The 25,124-nt window shown below is 40.4% G+C and overlaps 1 pseudogene; it reads right to left on the bottom strand.

Annotated features, from left to right (window-relative positions):
- Positions 1–25,124, bottom strand: part of LOC120040565 — a 90,164-nt pseudogene that overhangs the window by 55,101 nt on the left and 9,939 nt on the right.

Below are 25,124 nucleotides of genomic sequence, written 5' to 3'. Positions count from 1 at the left end.
TGGAACATTATTGAAGAATTATGTTAAAAACATCCTAAAGATTGATTCAATACTTCGTTTGTCATGTTTTTATGGACTGTAATATAACTTTTTAAACTTTCGTCCATACTTTCCGCTGGACTTGCCCGCACGTCGTGAGTTTGGAAAGTGTACTAAACGCTAGAACAACAAGGAGGAATTTGGACATAAATGATAGACATTATCGAAAAAAACAAACATTTATTGTGGAACTGGGATTCTTGGGAGTGCATTCTGATGAAGATCATCAAAGGTAAGTGAATGTTTATAATGTTATTTCTGACTTCTGTTGACTGCACAATATGGCGGATATATTTTTGTCTTGATTGGGCTCTGAGCGCCGACCTCAGATTATTGCATGGTTTGCTTTTTCCGTAAAGCTTTTTTGAAATCTGATAATAAATGGCTGTGTTATTTTGTGAATAGGCACTCACCTAACATAATCGTTTGGTTTGCTATCGTCATAATGCCTTTTTGAAATCGGACACTGTGGTTGAATTTACAACAAGTGTATCTTTAAAAATGTGTAAAATAAATGTATGTTTGAGGAATTTTAATTATGGGATTTCTCTTGTTTTGAATTTGTCGCTCTGCAGTTTCACTGGCTGTTGAAGAGGTGGGACGCTACCGTCCCACATACCCTAAAGAGGTATGAATACAACAAGTGTAGACCTCACAGTGAAATGTTTACTTACAAGCCCTTAACTAACAGTACAGTTCAAGATGAGTTAAGAAAATGAGCAAATTTACTAAAGTAAAAAATAATAAAAAGTAACACAATAAAATAACAATAACAAGTCTATATACAGGGGGTACTGGTACCGAGTCAATGTGCGGGGGTACAGGTTAGTCGAGGTAATTTATACATGTAGGTCGGGGTGAAGTGACATTTCATAGATAATAAACAGCAAGTAGCAGCAGTGTACAAAACAAATGGAGGGTCAATGTAAATAGTCCAGGTGGCCATTTGATTAATTGTTCAGCAGCCTTATGGCTTATGGGGGTAGAAGCTGTTAAGGAGCCTTTTGGTTCTAGACTTGGTGCTCCGGTACCGCTTGACGTGCGGGAGCAGAGAAAACAGTCTATGACTTGGGTGACTGGAGCATCTGACAATTTTTGGGGCTTTCTTTATAATTGTCCTGGATGGCAGGAAGCTTGGCCCCAGTGATGTTCACTACCCTCTGTAGTGCATTACGGTCAGATGCCGAGCAGTTGCCATACCAGTCGGTGATGCAACCGGTCAGGATGCTCTCGATGGTGCAGCTGTAGAACTTTTTGAGGATCTGGAGACCCATGCCAAATCTTTTCAGTCTCCCGAGGTGGAAAACTTGTTGTCGTGCCCTCTTCACGACTGTCTTGGTGTGTTTGGACCATGATAATTAGTTGGTGATGTCTTCACGACTGTCTGTCCATGTGTCACTGTCTGTCACCTAAAAAACCTATCTCGACCTGTGTGCACCTACGTTCTAAACTTTAATTCATAGGCAGGTTGTAGCAACCTCATGATGGGTATAGGGAAAATTCTAGTATCATGTATTAGCCGAAACCTATTGCTGTTACATTGAACAGGGTGAACGGAATATGAATGACAGTCATCTAATATGCTGTAATAGAAATAAGGCCATGCTCATAAAAAAACAAATCGTTCTGCCCCATCTTAAACGGCACTGTTAGGATGGTGGACTACTCTTAGTACACATGGGAAACTGTTGAGCTGGAAAAACCCAGCAACTTTGCAGTTCTTGACACAAACCGGTGCACCTGGCACCTACTACCATCCCCCGTTCAAAGACACTTAAATATTTTGTCTTCCCCATTCACCCTCTGAATGATACACATACACAATCCATGTCTCATTTGTCTCAAGGCTTAAAAATCCTTATTTAACCCATCTCCTCCCCTTCATCTACACTGATTGAAGTGGATTTAACTAGTGACATCAATAAGGGATCATAGCTTTAGCCTGTATTCACCTGGTCAGTTTATGTCATGGAAGGAGCAGGTGTTCTTAATGTTTTGTAGACTCAGTGTAAAGCACTACAGATAATCAAGTGCTATTTGAATGTGACGCATTTGCTCTATTGTTTACAGCGGGGTTGGGAAATTCCAGTCCTCGAGGGCCTGATTAGTGTCACAGTTTTGCCCCAGCCCCAGCTAACACACCTGACTCCAATAATCACCTAATCATGATCTTCAGTTTAGAATGCAGTTTTATTAATCAGCTGTGTTTGCTAGGGAGGGAGAAAAAGTGTGACATCAATCAGGCCCCGAGGACTGGAGTTGCCCACCCCTGGTTTACAGGATGATTTGTATCTTAAAGAGCGTAGCTTTAAGGGAATAGTACCCACATCTAAATAAAAACGAATGTAAAAAATGAACAGAGCAAATGTGTATTAAAACACTACCTAATCATATAAGTATTTATTCAACATTTACATATTCATATTGTAATGAAACAGTAGGGAGCAGGTCTCGAACCCTCGACCTTCTAGTCCGAGGTCCGGCGCGCTATCGACTGTGCCGCAAAAGCATGCTCGTGTGGCAGGGTTGATTTCCGCGATTATAAATCCAGGGTCGCTATTATTATTACACTATTAAGCTTCTACGTCTGTATGCAGGACGGTATTATTTGTAAGACGTAAGAGAAAATATGTCAGCTTATTGTTAAATTATTATGACGTTCTTTCCAGTACAAAAGTGTAGTAACTATTGTTTCCAAACTGAGTTACCCACTCCAGCCAGCAGAAGGTGACGGGAGTCTTTCAGGTGATGCTTCTTGCGTGACGTATAATCTAGTGGACGGGACAGGAGGCTTCTTCAACAGCGACAAAAGGCTTCTGGTTTAACCACGCGGTGCTTTGCTAGCGTACCTAAAACTCTTTAGACCATTCTTGTGTATATTACTCTTAGTGTTTCGAACATAATTCTGTTTACCTATCTACTGGTTCATTTATACACGTAATTTGCTTGTTAAATTAGCAATGTGTTACATTGATACTACACTAGGTTAATTTCCCGGAGCATAAACGCACAAATCTAGACGGAGAAAGAAACTGGTGAAAGGAGGCAAAGAGGCTTGAAGAATGAAAATGGAGAAACAAGAGGATGATATTACAGTGAAAGAGGAAGATGGGAAAGAGGTTGTCAAAGTGGAAAAAGAGGTAGAAGCTTTCAGAATCAAAAAGGAGGAAGATGCCGTAAAATTAAAAGAAGAGGAAGAACCTTTTCGAGTAAAAGAGGAGGATATCTCAATTAAAGAGAAGGAGACTGAAGTTCCGATTAACACCAGTGAGTACTGTCTTAAAAACAGGGACACAAACTATGCAGTTGTTGAACTGTGTTTTTTAAGGGGCATTCTACTGAATACCTGCACTTTGATATGTTGTTCAGTACTGTAGGAATTGTTTAAGGGGCAATCTGCCATTGGTACATATATTTTGTGCACTTAAAAATTGTATTTATTGAATTCTCTATGGTCTATATTAAAGTGCACTTATTCTAATTAACAGGCTTTTAAAATATAATATACAGTGCATCATTTCTACTTAAAATATCAGAGGGACCCAAAATGAACCCATTTTGTGGAACGGCCCTTTAACATTTGCATCACAGTGGTGGGAAAAGTACGCAATTGTCATACTTGAGTAAAAGTAAAGATACCTGAATAGAAAATTACTCAAGTAAAAGTGAGTCACCTAGTAAAATACTTCCTGAGTAAAAGTCTAAAATATACTTTAGTATCAAAAGTAAAAGTATATAACTAATTTCAAATTCCTTATATTAAGCAAACCAGATGGTGCCATTTTATTTTTTTTCTTATTTCTTTTTATTTACGTATAGCCAGGGACACACTCCAACTCTCAGACAATCTACAATTGAAACGTGTGTTTAGTGAGTCTGCCAGATCAGAGGCAGTGATGATTACCAGGGATGTTCTCTTGATTAGTGCGTGAATTGGACCATTTTCCTGTCCAGCTAAGCCTTCAAAATGTAATGAGTACTTTTGGGTGTCAGGGAAAATGTATGGAGTAAAAAGTACATCATTTTCTTTAGGAATATAGTGAAGTAAAAGTCAAAAATAGTAAAGTACAGATTCCCTGAAAAACTGAAACTACTTAAATCGTACTTAAAAGTATTTTTTACTTAAGTACTTTATACCACTGATCACACAAAAAAGCATAATTAAAGTGTCTAATTTAGGCCCTTTTTAGACATATATTCATGCCTCTTGTAACACTCTGTAATTGCAATAGAAGTTCATAAGTTTACCATCTGTTTGATGTTCTCATTCACACAGGAGAGAGACATGACTATCTTGGATCCTCTGGGGAGCCTCAACAACATCCTGATGCTGATGAGGCAGAGAAGAGTCTCTCCAGATCAGAACATCAGATGGTACAGCTTGGTTTGGTCTAGTATACAGCTTGCTCTATCGGGGTCTGGGCTGGGTTTCTGTAAAGCACTTTATGTCAACAGTGACATAAGCATCCATAATGATATGTGTCTGTGTCTCCTCTATGGTTACCAGGACAACGCTTGCCCTTCCTCTCTCCCGGAGTCCCCGTGTCATGCCTCTCCCGGTAGCGCCTTACTGCTGGGTATGAAGAGGTTGTCTGTGCTGCTGGTGGACTGCAGGAAAACAACAGGGCTGAGTGGAACTGTGAGAGGAGGAGAAGAGAAGAAAGGATCAGATTTGACATATCAAAGTAAGTGCTGTAGTTTAGTTTGAACAAATACAATAGATCTGCCCACTGGTATCTGTTACCAGGACAACCAGCAGAGTTGTGTTAGTTGACATGAAGATGGACTGGTATCTTTTACTAGTAGGGCTGTCACAGACTAATAAACATCTTGTTTGACTTAGTCACCTGTTCTTTCGACCAATCAATTGGTGCAAATTTTAAATGTGTATTTCTATATATACACTACCGTTGAAAAGTTTGGGGTCAATTAGAAATGTCCTTATTTTTGAAAGAAAAGCAATTTTTTTGTCCAATAAAATAACATCAAATTGATCAGAAATACAGTGTAAACATTGTTAATGTTGTAAAGGACTGTTGTAGCTGGAAATGGCAGATTGTTTTATGGAATATCTACATAGGCGTACAGAGGCCCATTATCAGCAACCATCACTCCTGTGTTCCAATGGCACTTTGTGTTACCTAATACAAGTTTATAATTTTAAAAGGCTAATTGATCATTAGAAAACCCTTTTGCAATTATGTTAGCACAGCTGAAAACTGTTATGCTGATTTAAAGAAGCAATAAAACTGGCCTTCTTTAGACCAGTTGAGTGTCTAGAGCATCAGCATTTGTGGGTTTGATTACAGGCTCAAAATGGATCAATTAGCCTTTTAAAATGATTAACTTGGATTAGGTAACACAACGTGCCATTGGAACACAGGAGTGATGGTTGCTGATAATGGGCCTCTGTACGCCTATGTAGATAATCAGCCATTTCCAGCTACAATAGTCATTTACAACATTAACAATGTCTACACTGTGTATATGATCAATTTGATGTTATTTTAAATGGACAAAAAAACAGCTTTTCTTTCAAAAACAAGGACATTTCTAAGTGACCCCGAACTCTTGAATGGTATTGTATATCCTCACACCATCCATGTTGTAAACAGCATTCTGCATGAATTCCGACTCAACTTGCAACAAAACAATTTTATGAAATCTAATTTTGTTAGAAATCTAACATTGTTTAACATGGTCAAGTTCGGTTTCTGTGCAATCTTCAGACACTCTAGAAGGCAACCAAACTCGTTTCATCATTCTACATGATGTATTGGCTATACAACACCTGAATTAGCCCATGAAGGGTCTTGGTCCAATGACCACCTATCGTTTTGAAACCTAGCTAGATAGCCAATGAGCTGGGCTTTCCAGCAGTATGTGAATGCCGTTTGTAGGACAAACAGCCATCATGCTAGAGCTGTGCACAACAGAGTTCATTCTCTGGTGAAAGGAAACAGGACGCACTGTAGTTTACGTTTCACAGCAGTTCCTTCTCTTCTACAAACTTCTCAAATCTGAAAAAGTTAAACATGGCTACTAAGAGTGGAAAAGCTCAATCTCAGTCCAAGTATAAACATTTTGATGATATTATTGCAGACATTGACCAGGAGAGTGACACAGAAGGAATGGATGAGGACTCTGTGAGTGACCACAGTTATGATTCCAGCGCGGAAGAAATGTTTTTGGAAGGAAAAGATCCACTTTTAGACCAGTAAGTAAAATAGGTTTTTGCTTCTCATGCTAATGCAGTTGTTTAAATGGTCGCATATTCATTTGATATTATATATATATATTTTATATATATATATATATATTTATACACACAGTCGAAGTTTACATACACTTAGGTTGGAGTCATTATAACTCGTTTTTCAACCACTCCACAAATTTCTTGTTAACCTCACTAGGGTATGTGGGCCTCGTCAACAGCCAGTGAAACTGCCGGTCGCCAAATTCAAAACAGAAATCCCATAATTTAAATTCCTCAAACATACAAGTATTTCACACCATTTTAAAGATACACCTGTTGTAAATCCAGCCAAAATGTCCGATTTCAAAAAGGATTTACGACGAAAGCACACCAAACGATTATGTTAGGTTAGAGCCAAGTCACAGAAAAATACAGCCATTTTTCCAGCCAAAGAGAGGAGTAACAAAAAGCAGAAATAGAGGTAAAATTAACTTCTCTTAACTACCGATCCCGGATCCGGGTTTGAAAATAGACAACATACGATGATCGCCACAAATAGTCATATTAAACATTCCTGAAAATACAAGTGTCTCACATGCTTCAAAAGCCGTGAATCTTGCTAATCCAACTGCGTTGTCAGATTTAAAAAAGGATTTACTGCGAAAGAATAGGATGCGATTATCTGAGCTCAGCGCTCCATAACAAACTACTTTTTCAACCAGCACTAGCGTAACATTATCACAGATTGCGTTGAAATAAATCGTTTACTTTTGAAGATTTTGCTCTGTTTGCAATCCCAAGGCTCATTGTTACAAACTGAATGGTCTTTTGTTCGGTTAAATCCATTTTTTATAGCCTAACACGAAACATTTTGTGAACGCTTATGTCGTTGAATTTCATTTCATTCAATTTTCGACGAAACATCCAACCTAAATACACTGACTAAACCTGACGTTATCCAGTCATGTTTGGTTTTCTTGCAATCAACTGTTTGTTTGTAATGCAACCAAACTTGATGGGTCATTTCGCGGGACGTATTGAGCCAAAAAAAACGATTGGAAGACAACGAGTAACGAGCTCATTGTACACCAATTATATGGCCACTGTCTCGTTGATTGACTGTATTTTAACCCAATGACCACTCATCGTCTTGAAATCTAGCTGGGTAGATAGCCAATGAATAGAGGTAAATGGCACTATCAAATGGTTCTTTGTTTGAAGACCAACCCATACATGAAACGCAGGCGTAACGAGTGTCTTTTACCTTTGCGTTTAGAACTGGAAGGAAGGAAAGTTATTACGCACAGCAGTATTTCGGCAACTTATATCGTCAGCTGTTTATTTATCCAACATCATGGCGAATAAGTCAGGGAAAGCTAAATCTAAGACTAGATATACGAATGTAGACAAAATTTTTGAGGAAATTGATCGTGAAAGTGATACAGAACTGTTTTTTGAGGAAGACTCCATTAGCGATCACTCCTATGATTCTGAAACTGAGGCCTATTTTTTTGAACGGAGAGGACATTGTTTTGGACTGGTAAGTTCTTGTCACGCTAATGCCGTTGTTTGAAATTAATAATATAAAATATTATTTGTGATTGTTTTTACGTTTTATTTGCAATAAAAATGTAATGAAATGTGTAAAGTACACGTTGGCTATTCATTGTGAGTGAGGATACATTTGTATGTATGTGAACGACCCATAGCCTATGTTTGTTTGTGTGTGTATATATATATATATATAAATGGAATGGAGTAGAATGTAACAGCAAACCCATACATCTCAACAGAGCCAGCATGCTTTCTCTAATTAGGCTATATATTACGGTTAGAGGTTAGAGGGAGCATGGCCGAGGCGCGTGTGTCTGTTGCTACACCCCACCCCCACATGAAATGGCCTATTTGAGGCAGGCCCACAAAATGGCCAAAGTGAAATGGAACAGCACTTTATGTTCCCTGTACTCTATATATCTTTTTATTATACCTGTTGATACAGGGCTCATATGTGAAACTATTCTAACTGAACATTTTCATTCACAGTGGCACTGATTCCGACTGGGAGCCCCCAGCGCCAACTTGTTCATCCAGCTGGACCCCTGCTGTCTCTGGGCCATCTACAGGTGTGAAGGCACCGACAAAGAAGCGGAAGAGGGGAAGTGTGCCACCTGCTAACAAAGGGACAGAAGGGCGTTGGCACACTGTCCTAGAAGATGATGTGGAGCCACCCCAACCAACTTTTCGGCCGAAAAGGAAGCCAGGACCTCAGGTGAACTCGACCACAACTTACAGCCCCCTTCAGCTTTTTCAGTTGTTTTTCACACAATCCGTTGTAGATTCGCTCGTGTCTAACACGAATAAGTATGGGAAGAAGAAGCAGGCAGGCAAAAAGGTAGCATGGAAGTCCATATCCATGTCAGACTTTTTCTGCTACCTTTCACTGGTCATCTACATGGGGATGGTGAAGCTGAAAAGCCTGACGGACTACTGGAAAACGTCATCACTCTACCAGCTGCCTTTCCCCATGACTGTTATGTCCTGCAAAAGGTTTCTGGTTCTTTCACAGGCGCTTCATATCAGTGACCCAAAGGTTGATGAAGCGAATGACAAGAAGAGAGGCACAGCAGCGTTTGATAGACTGTGCAAAATAAAACCTCTCTACTCCAGCATTGTTGAGGCCTGCAAGACGTACTTTCAGCCAGCCCAGAACGTGTCAATCGATGAGAGGATGGTAGCCTCAAAGGCCAGAATTGGCCTCAAACAATACATGCGAAACAAACCAACCAAGTGGGGTTACAAGCTGTTTGTGTTGGCTGATTCTGTGTGTGCCTACACATGCAATTTTTTTGTCTATGAGGGGAAGAACAGTTTTGCTACCGGTAAGGGACTTGGCTATGACTCTGTAATGGAGTTATTGGATTTTCAACTGCTAGGGAAGGGCTACAAACTGTTTGTGGATAACTTCTACACAAGCCCTACCCTGTTTGCAGACCTTAGGAAGCGGGAAGTGTGGGCTTGTGGCACCATTCGTACCAACAGGGTGGGCTTTCCGAAGACGAAGGTGAACGACATGCCTGAGCGGGCTGAGCGGGGGACCATGCGATGGATCCGTGAAGATGACCTGCTTTTTGTAAAGTGGATGGATACCAGAGAGGTGGTGATGTGCACAACAATCCACAAGTCCTTCAGTGGGGATCATGTGGTCAGACGTGTCAAGGATGGTGCCGGGGTATGGACCACCAAAAATGTCCCCATTCCAGCTGCAGTAAAGGACTACAACAAGAGCATGGGAGGTGTGGACCTATCAGATGCGCTGATAGGCTATTACAATGTTCTGCATAAGACAATGAAATGGTACAAGACCTTCTTCTATCATTTCGTCGACATTGCTGTGGTGAATGCATTCATCCTACACAAGGAAATGGCTAAGAGCTGTGGAAAGCCCTTCCTCTCACAGAAAGCCTTCAGAGAGCAGCTCATCAAGGAGCTTGCTGGCTACAGCACCACTGCACCACACCCTGTCCCTTCTGCTCCTGCCACAAGTGTTCATCTGCCCAAATATATTTGTGCAGGCATGGATGTCCCTAAGGGCCAAAAGGGCACAGCGTGGAGGCGTTGCTGTGTTGTTTGCAAGATGAAGTCCCCCATCACATGCACCACATGCTCGGTGACCCTCTGCTTTACATCAGAAAGAGACTGCTATGGCATCTGGCATCAGCAGCAGAATATTGTGTAGAGCTTTGGCAAAGTGGGTGGGGTTATATCCTTCCTGTTTGGCCCTGTCCGGGGGTCTCATCGGATGGGGCCACAGTGTCTCATGACCCCCTCCTGTCTCTGCCTCCAGTATTTATGCTGCAGTAGTTTGTGTCGGGGGGCTAGGGTCAGTTTGTTATATCTGGAGTACTTTTACTGTCTTATCCGGTGTCCTGTGTGAATTTAAGTATGCTCTCTCTTTCTCTCCTTCTTTCTCTGAGGACCTGAGCCCCAGGACCATGCGTCAGGACCCCCTGGAATGATGACTCCTTGCTGTCCCCAGTCCACCCGGCCTTGCTGCTGTTCCAGTTTCAACTGTTCTGCCTGCGGCTATGGGAACCCTAAACTGTTCATTTTTACTCTTGAGGTGCTGTCCTGTTGCACCCTCTACAACCACTGTGATCTCCACCCGGCACAGCCAGAAGAGGACTGGCCACCCCTCATAGCCTGGTTCCTCTCTAGGTTTCTTCCTAGGTTTTGCCTTTCTAGGGAGTTTTTCCTAGCCACCGTGCTTCTACACCTGCATTGCTTGCTGTTTGGGGTTTTAGGCCGGGTTTCTGTACAGCACATTGAGATATTAGCTGATGTAGGAAGGGCTATGTAAATATATTTGATTTGATAGAGGACTGAGGGTCTTCCAAATATTGAAAGTGTGTAAATAGTTACCCATGTTATTTTGTTAAAAAAAAAAATCTAAACTTTTTTGGGGGGGGGGGGGGGGGGTGTTAGAATACCATTTTGGTATTTTGTATATAGTTATTTGTTTCAAAATGTATACCTTCACCAATTTGGCCACTTGGGTACATTTGGGCTACATGTGTGGGACACCTGGGTGACCTCATGATAAATGTCATGTAGCACACTCATTTTGGAAGTTATCATTCTGAAACTTTGCACAAGTACTGTTGCCTTATGAATATGGGGACAATTTCAGTGGAAAACATCTTGTTCATTTTAAAGATGATGATACAACAATTAAAAAGAAAAAACGTATTGTTTTTTTCATTGTATTATCTAAACCAGATCTATTGTGTTATATTCTCCTACATTTAATTCACATTTACACAAACTTCAGAGTGTTTTCTTTCAAATGGTACCAAGAATATGCATATCCTTGCTCCTGGGCCTGAGCTAGAGACAGTTAGATTTGGGTATGTCTTCAGGTGGAAATTGAAAGAAGGGGGGGGGGGGTAGTTCTTAGAGGTTTTAATCTCTAACCTTTGATGATCTTCATCAGATGACACTCATAGGACTTAATGTTACACAATACATGTATGTTTTGTTCGGTAAAGTTCATATTTATATCCAAAAATCTGAGTTTAGGCGGGACGCTACTGTCTCACTTGGCCAAAGCCAGAGAAAATGCAGAGCGAATTACTATAAAAATCTAACTATCATTAAATCACACATGAAAGATACCAAATTAAAGCTACACTGGTTGTGAATCCAGCCAACATGTCAGAATTCAAATAGGCTTTTCGGCGAAAGCAAACAATGCTATTGTCTGAGGATAGCACCATTGTAAACAAAGAAAGAGAAGCATAATTCAACCCTGTAGGCGCGACACAAAACGCAGAAATAAAAATATAATTCATGTTACCTTTGACGAGCTTCTGTTGTTGGCACTCCAATATGTCCCATAAACATCACAAATGGTCCTTTTTTTCGATTAATTCCATCGATATATATCCAAAATGTCAATTTATTTGGCGCGTTTGATCCAGAAAAATACCGGTTCCAATTTGTGAAACGTGACTACAAAATATCTCAAAGGTTACCTGTAAACTTTGGCAAAAAATGTCAAACTACTTTTGTAATACACCTTTTGGTATTTTTTAACGTAAATAATCGATAAAATTGAAGACGGGATGATCTGTGTTCAATACAGGATTAAAACCAACTGTAGCTAGCTTTCTGGTCACGCGCTTCTAACAAACAGGACACTTCGAGTGACCCTCCTTCAAGATGGCCGTACTTCTTCATTACACAAAGGAATAACCTCAACCAATTTCTAAAGACTGTTGACATCCAGTGGAAGCGGTATGAACTGCAAGAAGGTCCCTTCGAAATCTGGTGTCCCAATGAAATCTCATTGAAAAGAGAGTGACCTCAAAAAAATAAATCTGAATGGTTTGTCCTCAGGGTTTCACCTGCTAAATAAGTTCTGTTATACTCACAGACATGATTCAAACAGTTTTAGAAACTTCAGAGTTTTTTTCTATCCAAATCTACTAATAATATGCATATCTTCTGGGGATGAGTAGCTGGCAGTTTAATTTGGGCATGCTTTTCATCCAAAATTCCGAATGCTTCCCCCTACCCAAGAGAAGTTAACTGCCTTGTTCAGGGGCAGAATTTCAAAGTAACCAGATCTGTGTTTACTGCCCCATAGGAGGCATTTTGCCATGCTGTCATTATAAATACGAAATTGTTCTGAGGCTGCTGTTCATGCTGGGAAAGTTGATTGAAGTATGGTCAACTAAGAAAACTATCATTTCTATAGTAGATTTTGATCACACAATATACATTGGACATACACAGAAGTAAATGCCACACCTTTTCATTCAATGTCATTCATTTCACTACTGTCACAGGAAGTTCTGCTACACTGCCTACAGAAAGTTATGCTACACTGCCTACAGGAAGTTCTGCTACACTGCCCACAGGAAGTTATGCTACACTGCCTAAAGGAAGCTATGCTACACTGCCTACAGGAAGTTATGCTACACTGCCTACAGGAAGTTATGCTACACTGCCTACAGGAAGTTATGCTATCGTATATCTTCATTCCTACAGCCTTCAGTCAGGTAGGAAGTAGCAGCGAAGTACTATTACCAGTCAGATAGGAAGTAGCAGTGAAGTCCTATTACCAGTCAGATAGGAAGTAGCAGTGAAGTCCTATTACCAGTCAGATAGGAAGTAGCAGTGAAGTCCTATTACCAGTCAGATAGGAAGTAGCAGTGAAGTCCTACTACCAGTCAGGTAGGAAGTAACAGTGTCAACACTGCCAAGTGGCTGGGATGTCCTCCACTGAGTCCACAGTCCTCTGCACCATAAACACCATCTGTTGTCTGCACACCTCTGACCAGATCAAATCAAATGTTATTGGTCTCATACACATATTTCTCTGATGTCATCCCTGTTGTATTGAAACAGTGCTGTAATATCTAACAATACAAATCAATACATGCAAATCCCCACAATTTATTTCAAGGATGAAGAAATATAGAAATAGTAGAACGAGCAATGTCAGAGTCTGGAATATAAATATATATACAGTTAGTTTACAATGTATATGATGGTGTGCATAGACATTATGGACTGTATATGAATAGAAAAGGTGTGTACAGTAGTAGTTATATAGGATGAGCCTTGACTAGAATACAGGGTGGAGTACTGGGTGGTAGACGGCAGTGTAACAGTGACTAAAGTTCAGGGCAGGATACTGTGCGGAGGCTGGCTAGAGGTGACTATTTATCAGTCTGATGACCTGGAGATAGACCACACATTAACCACACAATAAGCATTGTGGTGGCAGCATCATGTTATGGGTATGCTTGTCACCAGCAGGGACTGGGGAGTTTGTCAGGATCAAAATAAATATGAAAGGAGCAAAGCCCAGGTAAAAAGTTTGAGGAAAACCCACCTCAGTCTTCTGAGAACCTGTTTCCATCACACCTGTTGTGAGTTTTTTTTATAAGGTATGACTTTACTCACATAACATTTTGGATGGTTAACTTCTTGCCACTAGGGGGGTGCCATTTCGACATAGTCCAAATTCGTCTCCAAATTAAACTGCCTCGTACTCAATTCTTGCTCGTACAATATGCATATTATTATTACTATTGGATAGAAAACACTCTCTAGTTTCTAAAACCGTTTGAATTATGTCTGTGGGTGAAACAGAACTCGACTTAGAGCAATTTTCCTATGTGTATGTCAGAATTCAGAATTGTACTGGCTGTTCTGAGATCTGTATTTTAATTTGCCTGTCCTCTATTGGTTGAGATGCACTGCATACGCCTTCCCCTGGGTGTCAGCGAATAGGGAGACTTGAAATGGACTTTCTGCGTCATTCCCAAAGGTTGTAAAGTGATTGGAATCACGGTGGCCATTCTTTTGGATCTTCGCTCTGGCGCAAAGAGGAGCTTTGCCTATCGTTGTGGAAGCTCTGGTTTTAGCTCCTTAGATAATTCCGGTCATGTTTTTATTCGATATAAGCTTTGAAGACATCATAATCTTGTTATTTTGAACCGAATTATTTCAGTTTATATCAGTTTATTGCGATTTTCTGGCATTTCTTTCTGACGCACTTTCAAGAGTTGGACACTTTGCCTGTACATGCCGAACGTTAGTGGGCATTTCGACCGGACAAGAGGACATCTTTCGACCAAAAGACGATTAGACCGGAGAAAGGACACATTGCCCAAGATTCTGATGGAAGCTCAGCTAACAGTAAGAACTATTTATGCTGATAAATCGTTGTTCTGTTGAAAAATGTTAAACGCATAAGCTGGCATTTTTTTTGGGGTAGCTTCGCTTTGGCGCAACTTGTATTGCGCAGTAAGGTTAATTTTAAAAATGTAATTCAGCGATTGCATTAAGAACTAATTTGTCTTTCAAATGCTGTCCACGCTGTATTTTTTAGTCAAGTTTATGATTATTTAATGATTAGACTAAGTCACTCTCCAAGATGGCGCCCGACATTTTCTGCCCAGTTTAGCTACTTTTCTCATTGTATAACCACGATTTTTGTGGCTAAATATGCACATTTTCGAACAAACTCTATATGTATGTTGTAATATGATGTTACAGGAGTGTCATCGGAAGAATTCTGAGAAGGTTAGTGAAAAAATTAATATATTTTGGTGGCGATAAAGTTATCGGTCTTTTTGCCATGATTCAATGCTGGGGTAATGTTTGCACATGTGGTATGCTAATATAACGATTTATTGTGTTTTCGCTGTAAAACACTTAGAAAATCTGAAATATTGCCTGGATTCACAAGATCTGTGTCTTTCAAATACTGTACGCTGTGTATTTTTAAGAAATGTTTTAGGATGAGTATTTTGGTAATTGACGTCGGTCTCTGTAATTATTCCGGCTGCTTCCAACGCTATTTCAGATTGCAGCTGCAATGTAGAACTGTGATTTATACCTGAAAAATGCACATTTTTCTAAAAAAACATATGCTATACCATAAATATGTTATCAGACTGTCATCTTATGAAGTTGTTTCTTGGTTAGTGGCTATATATATCTTTATTTAGTCGAATTAGTGATAGCTACTGATGGAGTAAAAAACTGGTGGAGTAAAAAAAAGTTGTGTCTTTTGCTATGGTGGTTAGCTAATAGATTTACATATTGTGTCTTCCCTGTAAAACATTTTAAAAATCAGAAATGATGGCTGGATTCACAAGATCTGTATCTTTCATCTGGTGTCTTGGACTTGTGATTTCATGAACATTTTATTATATGATATCCCTGTAGCTGTAGGCTAGGCTATGCTAGTCAGCTTTTGTAATGGGGGTGCTCCCGGATCCGGGTTTGGTAGCAATGAAAGGTTAATCAAGCAAAATACAGCCTAATTTTTTCCCCCTCAGGAAGCTCCGGTAAACAGTGGTTGTAGTACACTGCTGCCACCACCAGTCCTGGAGGGCATTTTTACTTTGTTGATAGCTAGCTGCTGTGTGGACAAAGACGTAGCAGCTAGCTAACTGGCTACCGATCAAACCTATTGTGTGTATTGAACATTCATATTGGACAGCCTTACCTATAGAATAGTACCACCACGATCAGCCCATTCTCTTCCTGACGTCAAATGGAAACAATGGAGCAAATGTATCACATGTAAATATCACTTGATTATCAGAGGAGTAAACTATGAAGCCAGCAAGAACTACTCAGACATTCTAAATATCACTTGATTATCAGAGGGGTGTATTATGACATCAGATAGAACTACTCAGACATTCCAAATATCACTTGATTATCACAGGAGTGTATTATGACATCAGAACTACTCAGACATTCCAAATCAGGCTTCATCCATATCATGAAGGTGGATATTGATCCAACCATTTCTAAAGTAATGACGGGGCTGATGGAAACAGGATATGCCTGTACACTTTTATAAATGCAGACAGATGTTAGTTCGTTTGACATGGTGGGGTCTTTTTGTGTCAGTAAAAATGTATAAGTGAGAAATGGAGGTGGAAACTCCTTTATGAGCAAATATGTATATAATAAACATCACATCTTAGTTAACTTGGAGTCAAGTGATGATATGTTGTGTGGTCCTCCCTCTACGACTTGGGAAACCATGTAGTTTATTAGGCTACAGATGAAATAAGTAATGAACTTCACAGGGTGGTGAAACTGCATGTGATGAGCTTGATGCTCCTTTCCAATACATTTGGATGGTCTTATTCTGGTGACATGATGATTGATGCTTGGTTGCCATTTGACAAATAAGGATCTGCTGGAGTCCAAGTCAAACCAAGATTCTTTATTTCTGAGCTCAGAGAGAATAACAGTTACACAGCGCAGTGTAGACAGTTTGAATTCCTGAAGCATTGGGTGATGAGCACATATCTTTATAGTTTCCTGTTCCTGGGAGGAACTTTATTCATACAAGGATGCAGGTGCAGCTGGTTTGCAACGCAGGATGATACTCCCAGGAGCAGGAGATTATAATAGGTCAGTTTCACAAGGTTAGTCTGTGGTGGTTAATTTCTGTATTACCAAATGTGGAGAGACAAAGTTCACACACCAATCAGAGTTATACTTAAACTACATCTTTAATAATAAGATCTTTGCAATGACTTTCAACAATTCACTATTTCTAATGAACCGTTGAGAGTGGCAACACAATGGCTACTGAGATCTTTTATAGCAAAGATCCACCCCCCTAGTCGACATAACAAACCACAGATATTAGGAACAGTTTACAAAGTGAGACTTTATAATGAGAAAGGAGTATCCCGTAGCCAGATAGCATTCGCTATAATTTATCATTCAGTTTGGTCCCTAAGACGAGGTTCTAATCTCGTTCCTGGTACTTCATAGCACAAAAACACCAACTCATCCAATGGCATAACTCAATTGTCAACTCTAGATACCCCCATCTCAAGTAAAACCCCTTCTTGACCCCACTCCTGGACACGCTCACTGAGGGGAGTGAGCCTCTAGGTCATACACTATCCCAGGATAAGTGCAACATCAGAGAGGACATACAATGGTTCCAGACACTGCCATACACCTCCCCCCAATGCCAAAGGAGGGAGTGACTTGCGCACAGACATTGTGGAAACCAGTAAGTGGTTCCCCATTAATCACACCATCCCTTCACATAGTTTAACAGATACATTCACATATGAAGACAATGTTCCCTCCTGTCCTCTTCCCTTCCTGATATTCTGCATAGCACCAGGGACATGTGAAAGACAAGCCTGACCTCTCCCCTCTCTGGGCCCCAGGTGACTGAGCCCCAGCTGAGGGAAGAAGTGCAACTGCCATCACCAGAGTCCGAAGGGATACATTCTAATAACAAGTATATCACATCAGCATATTATGCAGATAAGAGATCTTAATTATCTATGTTACCCAACTAATTCTGATTCATCCACCAGATTATAATAGGACAGTTTCACAAGGTTAGTCACATACTCAGATATGTGGACACATACAATTAACATTTTGCATTACAGAGTCTGTGAACATTTTCATTTCATTAAATCATCAGTGGGCCAACATTGCAAATGTAAACAACGGAACAAATGCATCACATCCAAATATCACTTGATTATCTGCAGTGCTGGAGGAATGACACACAGATAAACACACACACAGTGTCAGAGTTTAAAAAAGGACCATTTAAAACAGAAGGAATCTGACCTACTCTATATTCAAACTCCATATTCAATTCATGTTTTCTAATAAAAACATACAAATATATGTTTTAGTATACTTTGTACAATTCAAGTTCATATGGTAAAAACAGGTAATCATTATCAGTCAACAATATAAGACAGCAAGTCCCCTGTGTGTATTCTCTCATGCCATTTCAGCTCCCCCGGCTCGTCAAAACCCTTTCCACACTGGGAGCAGTAGTAAGCCTTCTCCCCTGTGTGTATTCTCTCGTGGTAAGCCTTCTCCCCTGTGTGTATTCTCTCGTGTCGATTCAGGTTCCCTAAATCGTTAAAACTCTTTCCACACTGGGAGCAGTGGTAAGGCTTCTCCCCTGTGTGTATTCTCTCGTGTCGTTCCAGGTCCTCTGACCGTTTAAAACACTTTCCACACTGGGAGCAGTGGTAAGGCTTCTCCCCTGTGTGTATTCTCTCGTGTCGATTCAGGTTCCCTAAATCGTTAAAACTCTTTCCACACTGGGAGCAGTGGTAAGGCTTCTCCCCTCTGTGTATTCTCTCATGTTCATTCAGATGACCTTTCTGGTTAAACCGCTTTCCACACTGGGAGCAGTGGTAAGGCTTCTCCCCTGTGTGTATTCTCTCGTGTCGTTCCAGGTCCTCTGACCGTTTAAAACACTTTCCACACTGGGAGCAGTGGTAAGGCTTCTCCCCTGTGTGTATTCTCTCGTGTCGATTCAGGTTCACTAAATCGTTAAAACTCTTTCCACACTGGGAGCAGTGGTAAGGCTTCTCCCCTCTGTGTATTCTCTCATGCCGTTTCAGCTCCCCTGACTGTTTAAAACACTTTCCACACTGGGAGCAGTGGTAAGGCTTCTCCCCTCTGTGTATTCTCTCATGTTCATTCAGATGACCTTTCCGGTTAAACCGCTTTCCACACTGGGAGCAGTGGTAAGGCTTCTCCCCTCTGTGTATTCTCTCATGTTCATTCAGATAACCTTTCCGGTTAAACCGCTTTCCACACTGGGAGCAGTGGTAAGGCTTCTCCCCTGTGTGTATTCTCTCGTGTCGATTCAGGTTCCCTAAATCGTTAAAACTCTTTCCACACTGGGAGCAGTGGTAAGGCTTCTCCCCTGTGTGTATTCTCTCATGCCGTTTCAGCTCCCCTGACTGTTTAAAACACTTTCCACACTGGGAGCAGTGGTAAGGCTTCTCCCCTCTGTGTATTCTCTCATGTTCATTCAGATTACCTTTCTGGTTAAACCGCTTTCCACACTGGGAGCAGTGGTAAGGCTTCTCCCCTGTGTGTATTCTCTTGTGTTGTTTCAGGTCCCATAATCGGTTCCATCCCTTTCCACAGTGGGAGCACTGGTGTCGTCTTGCTGGTTTGGACATCCCTGGCTCTGGTTCCTCTGAGTCTGGTCTTTCTCCTGCCAAAGACAGTGTGTTTTTAAAAAATAGAGACCTGAATGAAACCTCCACATGATAAACCAACCTTGCTATGAGGGCAAATCCTAATCAGATCCCTCAATAACCTGAGGCCAGTTTTAACAATCTTAGTGTGATTTTAAAATAAATGTAGAGCTTCCTGGTAATTACTGATATGTTTACATTACTTATTTTACTCATCCTGTTTTACCAGTCCGAACACAAAAAACTAAACAGTTCTAGGACACAGACGTCGCTGGATTCCAATTGAGCAGGTGGTTCTAAATATATAACTTTCATAGCTGTTCTAAATATATAACTTTCATAGCTGTATGATACAGAATGCGACCTACACACTTCCTTAACCTGTCTAGGACAGGGGTTCCTCTAGCGCCACTCCTCCCACATTCCACTGAAAAGGCAGAGCGCGAAATTCAAAAAATATATTTTTTTAATATTTAACTTTCACACATTAACAAGTCCAATACAGCTAATGAAAGATAAACATCTTGTGAATCCAGCCAACATGTCCGATTTTTAAAATGTTTTACAGCGAAAACACCACGTATATTTATGTTAGCTCACCACCAAATACAAATATAAAAGCACAGACATTTTTCAGAGACCAAATTGAAATACCTAAATACTCATCATAAAACATTTATGAAAAATACATGGTGTACAGCAAATTAAAGACAAACATCTTGTGAATCCAGCCAATATTTCCGATTCTTTAAGTGTTTTACAGCGAAAACACAATATAGCATTATATTAGCTTACCACAATAGCCAGAAACACAAGACATTTACCAGCAGCAAAAGCTAGCGATCGTAACAAACCAGCAAAAGATATATAATTTTTGACTAACCTCGACAAGCTTCATCAGATGACAGTCCTATAACATCAGGTTATACATACTTATGTTTTGTTCGAAAATGTGCATATTTAGAGCTGAAATCAGTGGTTATACATTGTGCTAACGTAGCATCTTTTTCCCAGAAAGTCCGGATATTTTTAGGACACTCACCTATTCTGACCAAATAACTATTCATAAACGTTACTAAAAAATACATGTTGTATAGGAAATTATAGATACACTAGTTCTTAATGCAATCGCCGTGTTAGAATTCTAAAAATAACTTCATTACGACATCCAGCTTACGTTATGGCGAGAGTGCCCAAAATCTGGGCGCAAACTAATAGTACACATGTACGACAGATATATGAAATAGCATCATAAAATGGGTCCTACTTTTGATGATCTTCCATCAGAATGTTGTACAATGGGTCCTTTGTCGGGAACAATCGTTGTTTGGTTTTAGAATGTCCTCTTCTGCAGTCAATTAGCACGGAAAGCTAGCAAAGTGGCGCGAAGCTCTCCTTCGTGAACAAACGCAGACAAAGCAACACGCCTAACGTCCCGAAAAATTTTCAATAATCTAATAAAACTATATTGAAAAAACATACTTTACGATGATATTGTCACATTTATCAAATAAAATCAAAGCCGGAGATATTAGTCGTCTATAACGACAGCTTTTCAGAAGGCAATACCAGGTCCCTTCTCGCGCGCTCCAGAAAACAGGAAACTGGTGTCACGTCATGCCAAGAGCTTTTATTCGACCTCAGATCAAGTTATACACTCCATTTCTTCTCTCACTGCCTGTTGACATCTAGTGGAAGGCGTATGAAGTGCATGTATACTAATATATATCAAGCACATTTATAGGCAAGCCCTAGAACAGAGCCTCGATTTGAGATTTTTCACTTTCTGACAGGAAGTTTGCTGCAAAATGAGTTCTGTTTTACTCACAGATATAATTCAAACGGTTTTAGAAACTTGAGTGTTTTCTATCCAATAGTAATAATAATATGCATATTGTACGAGCAAGAATAGAGTACGAGGCCGTTTAAATTGGGCACGACTTTTCCCCAAAGTGTAAATAGCGCCCTCTATCCTCAACAGGTTAAACATAAAATAAGTAAATAAGTAATTTTGTGTGGAAGTCTAAAACTTGTTTTTACGTCGAAGACACAAAGCACATCAAAAAATTCTCCCCGTTGTCTAAAGTGTTCGACACCTGCTGTTTAAATGGCCCAATTTCTTATTTAGACATTCACAGGTTTTCAACATGTTGACTATCGCTGAAGTCATATATTGAGTAAAGTAAAAAATAAGTTGAAATATTTTTCCTAAAACTGATAGTTACTACAATAAACAAAAATATAATTGCAACATGTAAAGTGTTGGATGTTTCATGAGCTAAAAAAAAAGATTGCAGAATTTTTTACATCCCTGTTGGTTAACATTTATTCTTTGCCAAGATAATTCATCCACCTGACAGGTGTGGCATATCAAGAAGCTGACTGAACAGCATGATCATTACACAGGTGCACCTTGTGCTGGGGACAATAAAAGGCCACTAAAATGTGCAGTTTTATCACAACACAATGCCACAGATGTCTCAAGTTTTGAGGGAGTGTGCAATTGGTATGCTGACTGCAGGAATATCCACTGGAGCTGTTACCAGATAATTGAATGTTAAATTCTCTACCAGAAGCCGCCTCCAACGTCGTTTTAGAGAATTTGGCAGTACATCCAACTGGCCTCACAACCACAGACCACATATAACGCCGCCAGCCAAGGACCTCCACATTGTCTGAGACCAGCCACCCGACTTGTATTTCTCTTTGTAATGAAGCCCTTTTGTGGGGAAAACCTCATTCTGATTGGCTGGGCCTGGCTCCGCAATGGGTGGGCGTATGCCCTCCAGGGCCCACCAATGGCTGCGCCCCTGCCCAGTCATGTAAAGTCCATAGATTAGTGCCTAATTTATTTATTTACAATGACTGACTTATATGAACTGTAAATCGTTGAAATTGTTGTTTATATTTTGGTTCAGTATACACACACGTGCATTCGTTAAGTATTCAGACCCCTTCACCTTTTCCAAATGTTGTTATATTTCAGCATTATTCTAAAATTGATTCAATTGTTTTCCCCCCCAATGTAAACAATGGAGCAAATGCATCACATCCAAATATCACTGTACTATCTGTAGTGCTGGAGGAATGACACACCCAGATAAACACACACACAGTCAGAGTTTAAAAAAGGACCATTTAAACACATGGAATCTGATCTACTCTATATTCAAACTGACAGACTCCATATTCACTTCATGTTTTCTCGTAAAAACATACAAATATATGTTTAAGACTACTTTGTACAATTCAATATGGTAAAAACAAGTAAACACATTCTCAGTCAACAATATAAATTGGAGCACTGTGTATGTTCTCTAATGAATTTTAAGTCAATGTGATGTGAAACATGAATTTACACACGAGGAGAAGTAATTATTCTCCCGTGTGGATTCTCACATGACGTTTAAGTGACCGTGATGAGTAATATGTCTTCCCACAGTCTGAGCATTTGCAAGGGTTCTCCCCTGTGTGCAGTCTCATGTGTTCTTTCAGCTTTTCTGAATGGTTAAAACGCTTTCCACAATGGGAGCAGTGGTAAGGCTTCTCCCCTGTGTGTATTCGCTCATGAGATTTCATGTTTCCTAACTTGTTAAAACTCTTTCCACACTGGGCGCAATGGTGTGGCTTCGCTCCTGTGTGTATCCTCTCATGTCTTTTCAGGCTTCCTAATTTGGTAAACCTAGTTCCACACTGGGAGCAGTGGTAAGGCAACTCCCCTGTGTGTATTCGCTCATGAGCTTTCAGGCTTCCTAACTGGTTAAAACTCTTTCCACATTGGGAGCAGAGGTGTCGTCTTGCTGGTTTGGACATCTTTGGTTCCTCGAAGTTTGGTTTTCCTCCTGCCAAAGACAGTGTTTATTTAAAGAGAGACCTGAATGAAACCTCTTCATGATAATGCTGCCTTGTATGAGGTGTCATGACCGTACCGATTATCTCTCACCCCCAACTTAGGAGAGATCTAGGGGTATGAAGATGTGGGGGGTTTTTGACCCCTCACACCCATTGTAAATCTTAGGCAACAGACAAAATTCTTTTGTCCTCTCACTATGGAGAACCGGCCTCAGAACATTAAACATGGAATAAATGGACTTTGGAACAATGGTTTCCGTCAGCCACAATGGTGGTAATGACGATAGATGGAATATGAAAATGTATGTCATTTTTGTTTTGTTATTAAAGGTTAAAGGACGACGTCATTATGAAAACATTGTAACTTTAAGAGTTTTCCTAGTATATGCTTGATGTTTATACATTGTACGTTGTGTGGAAAATGTTCAAATCAAAGAGAATGTTTTGGTAAAGATGAAATGTGAAGTTAGTTGTCTAAAATTGGATTTGAGTAAAATCTAGACCTTGCCTCATAACTTGGTAGGCCCAGAGAATTGCCCTAAAGGTGGTTACGCCCACATCTGACCCGAGGGTATAAGACATGTGAGTTAAGAATTAACATATCAGACTAAGTGACCCGAGCTGCAGCAAAGGTCTGAGTAGTCAACGAACCCAAAACACAACACGAGGTTGAAGACAAAGGAATCCTTTTCTTCTCATGCTATGGATGAATAGCTGCGTCTAAGCGGGTGAATTCAAGCCGGACCACCCGGTCTCCACCCCCCATCGAATCGTGGTATCTACACTGTTTTCATTCCTACGCCGTGAGCCCTGAGCTACAGGGCTGGCTGTCCTCAGAAGAATACTTTCAGAACAAGGGTGAGGAATCAGACCACTAAGCAAAAAGGACACTGACATCGTGAGGACAACCAGAGAGTTGCACCCGAGAAGTGCGTCATTTCTTGAAGCCTAAACGGCCCACGCGGAGAGACCCACAGCGGAGACCTTCAACACGTAAGTACATCATTATATTCTGACCCATAAGTGCGGCAGTTCGGGGCAAGGTTAGGGTTCAAATAAGCATAGCTGTCAAATGCACCCAAAGGGATATTTCTCTCGTGTACCTTTTCTTTTTCTCTCTTTTAAATCCCCATTTTGGGGTAACACGCGTCAGAGTGTGTTGGCCCGTTGTACTAAGTTCTAATCAACAGCCTAGACTGTGTTTTTGTTTATGCGTATCTTCTATTATCATTTTAGCTTTCTAGTAAATAAATAAATAAATAAATAAATAAATAAAATTGGTGTGGTACGAACTCATTGGTGGGACTCGGGTTTGTGCAGATTCCTGGATTATGCGACGTTCACAATGAGACTGTAGAGGAAATTGATTAATTAGCGACTGTTGTCAAATCGATATTCTGATATTCTTTGAGGTAATTTGGGAAATAGAAACTCAATAAAACTAATTTTCCCATGGTGCCCAGGTTAATGAGTTAATAATTGTCTGATTCATTTAATTACGCAATTATAAACCGTTAATCATTCGATGAGCAGCAGTCGTCACATTAACTAATACAACGTCACAACATATTGGCACCCCGTGGGAGGCATTGAAGATAAAACTATGGCCGCACTTTTGGGTTAATTCCATACCAATTGTGTAGCAAGATACATATATACCATTAATAGCTATAGGCAGGACTGGTGTGGGAGAAGCGTGTGTGTGTCGTTCCATTTCACCCAGATACTGGTCGGGAGAGAACCACCCCTGTGGTACATCTGACGAATGTCAGTGTGTCGGAGGGTCTACTGAATGCTACGTGCTAGGGCATATGTACCAGCCGATGTAGACATTCTGAGAATAATACTAGTGGACCAACTAGTAGGTCGCTTTCAGGAGTGATCTGACTCGGTCATAAGCAATTCCTAGAGCAGAGGACATATGAGCCAGCCATTACGGAAATTTGAGTAGATATATTCGTTTGACCGAAGCCATTATCTTTCTACCTCTCGCATTTGGTAACGTG

Source organism: Salvelinus namaycush, unplaced genomic scaffold (assembly GCF_016432855.1).
Source record: "Salvelinus namaycush isolate Seneca unplaced genomic scaffold, SaNama_1.0 Scaffold363, whole genome shotgun sequence".
Taxonomy (NCBI): Eukaryota; Metazoa; Chordata; class Actinopteri; order Salmoniformes; family Salmonidae; genus Salvelinus; species Salvelinus namaycush.
This window is presented reverse-complemented; position numbering and strand designations above follow the sequence as displayed.